General features: G+C 36.8%; 1 long non-coding RNA gene across 1 annotated transcript in view; it reads right to left on the bottom strand.

The window, feature by feature from the left end:
* The window catches only part of LOC110271362, a 1,158-nt gene extending 987 nt beyond the window's left edge, over positions 1-171 (bottom strand). The window contains exon 1 of the long non-coding RNA XR_002362048.1: positions 113-171. This is a non-coding gene — a long non-coding RNA (uncharacterized LOC110271362). The remainder of the gene's footprint in view (positions 1-112) is intronic.

Raw genomic sequence — 4,307 nt, 5'->3', positions numbered from 1 at the left:
ATAAATTAATTAAATATATTAATTTTTTTAATAAGTTTCAAAATATAATCTCCGGAAAAGACAATTTTGTATTCGCCATTCGCCAATACTCACATATATAGCAAATATATACCTAGCATACACAGTGATAGGTTGTTTCACTTGTTTGATGATAAAACTATTAAAAATGTTATTGTATACCAAAATCAGTTATTAAAATTAGCTAAAATGTGGTGACATGTGAATGGAGGAGGAGATAGTAATATGTATGAAGAACACTTTGTAAAAGAGAACAAGTTAATTGGGGTTTTATGGTCTAATAAGAGAGACCATGGATTATGGTTTGCTCCTCTTGTGTGGAAAGAGTTTAGGCTTGGGATTGAGATTTTGTCATTGGTATCCGAATTCTTATTTTCTAACAACAGTTTTGTGAAGGTGGTTGTGAAATGGACGATGCCTGCTTTGGATAGAGATGGTGTTGAAGGTATTAGAATATCATAATTAGGAAATAAAATCAGAAAAATATCAAAGAGGATTAGAAAAAAATCAATGTAATTTATTATGATATTATTCCATAACGAGTGTACGCTTAGCGTACTCTTGATCTATATATTGGTAAGAACCTTGTAATCACAGATGAGAAATATGAATAATAAAAATATTACTTTTCTAAAAAAAATGTTACCATGGTACAAAAAGTTTAGGAAGAAACGAAAAATTATTTAAAAAAGTATTATTTTTATTATTCATATTTCTCATATGTGATTACAAAGTTCTTACCAAATATATAGATTAAGAGTACGCTAAGAGTACCCAGACAGTAGCAATTAGTTTCTTGAGTTGCTTCATGATTCGACATCAGTATGATTGTTCATTCCAATAGAATTCTTGATTCCTTCCAAATTGAAAAGAATTTGACCGAGAATGACCTCTACTCGAACCCAGGCTCGTTAACCATCGGATTCTTCTCGGGAACAACCTCATCCCACAGAATATAGCTAAGAACACAAATAGATCTATAAATATGCTTGAAAATACGATCAATCGTCTCAAAGTCTTCATTGGAGTCCACCTTTTCCTTTTTCTCTTCCTTTGATATGAAACCGATGGTTGACTCCATGACAATAATAAATTTTCGAGCAATTTTGTTGTTGATATTTTCTATCAATGTAGTCAAATTCGTCATGACCTTGGTCATAGTAGCGTGTTCGTCGTTAATTTTGGACAACAGGAAGAGGTATTGAGTTAGAACCTTTGAGAGCTTACCTGCGGCGCCAATGGCTCTTATGCGGATCCTCGCAAAAGACGCCGAATTCAAAAGTTATGCTACTTTTATTGCTGTTTTTCAAAAATTGATCAATAGTCATCTTCTTATAAGCAACCAAAGCAGAAGAAGAATGTCCTTCTTCAATGGCTACTCTGTCAAAAATTTCGCTGAGCATTCCTTCGCTTAATTCAAGGGTCCATTTGAGAATCATTGATCGGACATTAGCACTTTCTTCTTGGTGTTTATTAGAATATCATAATTAGGAAACAAAATCAGGAAAATATCAAAAAAATTAGAAAAAAATCAATGTAATTTATTAGGATATTATTACATAACGAGTGTACTCTTAGCGTACTCTTGATCTATATATTGGTAAGAACCTTGTAATTACAGAAATATGAATAATAAAAATAATACTTTTCTAAATAATTTTTCGTTTAGAAACTCTTTGTACCATGGTAACATGGTATCAGAGCAGAGTTAGGTTCTAGGGATTCAAAATTCTGACGAATTCACATTACAAATTGCACATATGCCATGCAATAGTTTTGGCATGCGATCGTCACAAACCAATTCTGACAATTTGTCAATTGGTTTCAAACTAAACGGATATAATTATCCATTATGGGCAACTCTGATGGGAAAAGAAATTGGTGGAAGAAGAAAGAAGAAACACACTAAAGAAAACTGCATTAAGACTGTGGGTTAACCAGATTTGTGGAAAAACAATCCTAAGTCATCAAGAAATCAGAGTAAGGGAGCCGCCACTGTGAGCATCCGAGAGGTCACCGGTGGCGAGGCCAGAAGAGAGGAAACAAGTCACGATGGCAAGGCGGCAGCAGCAGTAAGGGCAAGGACTACCGAACTCCTTGGCTGCTCAGCCCAGACCGCGACTCAATACAAAGGGGAGACCCAAAATCAGAATCCAATTAAAAAGATAAATGAATGGATTTTCGATTGTGGGGCTACCGATACTATGACTCATGACCTTCATGATCTTAACAGCTTGACTATACCCTCAAAAGCCCATATTGAAACAGCTAGTGGAGAATTAATTGATGTTAAATGAGGAGGCTCCATTACTATTTCAGAAAAATTGAAATTAAAAAATTGTCTCTATGTCCCTGCACTATCATCAAAATTATTGTGTGTTAGGCAAGTAACAAAGGAACTAAATTGTGTAGTATTCATGTACTCTACCTTTTGTCTTTTACAAGACATTCTTACGAAGGAGATCATTGGGCGTGGTACTGAGCGAGAAGGCCTTTACTACGTTGATGAAGTAGCACACCAGGGTCATGTCATGCTTACGGAACGGTTACAAGGCAACTTTGGTTATGGCACAGGCGTCTCGGACATCCTTCATTTGGGTACCTCAAATTACTATTTCCTAGTCTTTTTACAAGTAGTACTGAACCCCTCAAATGTGAAACTTGTATTCGTGCAAAAAATCACAGTTTCTTTTCCTCCAACCAACATTATAGTCAATTCCAATTTTCTCTAATACACTCTGATGTGTGGGGTCCAGCTCCTATTTCCCATAATAATTTTTAATATTTTGTGTTATTTGTGGATGATTTTTCTTGCATGACTTGGGTATATTTTTTAAAACACAAATTTGAAGTACCTGATAAGTTCTTTGCTTTCTACCAAATGATTCAAACTCAATTCAACAAAAAATCCAAGTACTTTGCTCAGATAATGGTGGGGAATTTATAAAACAATCAATGCGCAATTTTTTTATGAAAAATGGTCTTATCCATCAAATCTCCTGCCCAAATACACCCAACAAAATGGTGTGGCTGAGCGACAAAATCGTAAGTTACTTGAGATGACTCGAGCCATGCTTTTTGATGCACAAGCTCCAAAAAAAATTTTGGCCTGAAGCTATAGCGACTTCTGCCTACTTACTAAATCGCCTACCTACCCAAGTTCTCCACCACAAAACACTCTTGCAAGTCTTGGCTACTCAGACCACAATCCCGCCTATTCTAACCTTACCACCTCGAGTATTTGGATGTTCCGTCTTTGTCCATATTCCCAAAGTCAATAGAACCAAACTTGATCCTTGTGCAGATAAATGTGTTTTCGTTGGGTATGCTACACACTAAAAGGGGTATAGGTGCTACAATTCAATCACTCGTCGTATTCATGTGACCATGGATTGTGATTTTTTAGAATCCGAATTTTACTTCAGCCGCCAACATGGCATTCAGGGGGAGAACAATAATGAACCACCAAGTTGGCTAAATAATCTTTGTTGCCCAGAAACTGTTTAAACAGAGCAAGTAGATGGAGCCACCGAGCATACTTCACTCAACGTAGAAAACAACTCGGTACATACAACCAGTGAGAGTCCTCTTGAGAATGTCAGACAAAAGGTAAGTAATTGTCAACCTGATAATTTACTCCCTGTTTTTAATGAGGCCACTAACAATAACAGTATAGTACTGGAACATGAAGAACCAGAGCCCAATACCTTTACTCTTCCTCCAAGAAGAAACAGAGGGATGCCTCCTGATCGGTACTCACCAGAACATGTTCCTCGTAACTCAAGATATCCGATAAGAGTGGCTAGAGAAGGAATAGCAGATGTTGAAAAGGCTTTTTCCACCAGACTCTTAACAGAAGACATTCCAAGAACTGTCCGAAAAGCTAATGAGAAAGCTAAATGGCGAAAAGCCATGAATACAGAAATGGAAGCTCTAGAGAAGAACGGAACTTGGGAGAAGTGTATCCTACCGACAGGAAAAAATCCAGTCGGGTGCAAATGGGTTTTCACCATTAAACACAAGGCAGATGGTACTATTGAACGGTACAAGGCAAGGTTGGTGGCCAAAGGTTATACACAGACCTATGGTATCGACTACACTGATACTTTTTCACCGGTTGCAAAGATTAATACTATCAGGGTGTTGTTTTCAATAGCAGCAAATGAAGATTGGCTACTCCATCAATTTGACGTCAAGAATGCTTTCTTGCATGGAGAGTTGAAAGAAGAAGTGTACATAGATGCTCCTCCAGGTTTCTCAACGGGATTTAGAAAACATGAAGTTTGCCG

Source organism: Arachis ipaensis, chromosome B04, assembly GCF_000816755.2.
Source record: "Arachis ipaensis cultivar K30076 chromosome B04, Araip1.1, whole genome shotgun sequence".
Lineage (NCBI taxonomy): Eukaryota > Viridiplantae > Streptophyta > Magnoliopsida > Fabales > Fabaceae > Arachis > Arachis ipaensis.
This window is presented reverse-complemented; position numbering and strand designations above follow the sequence as displayed.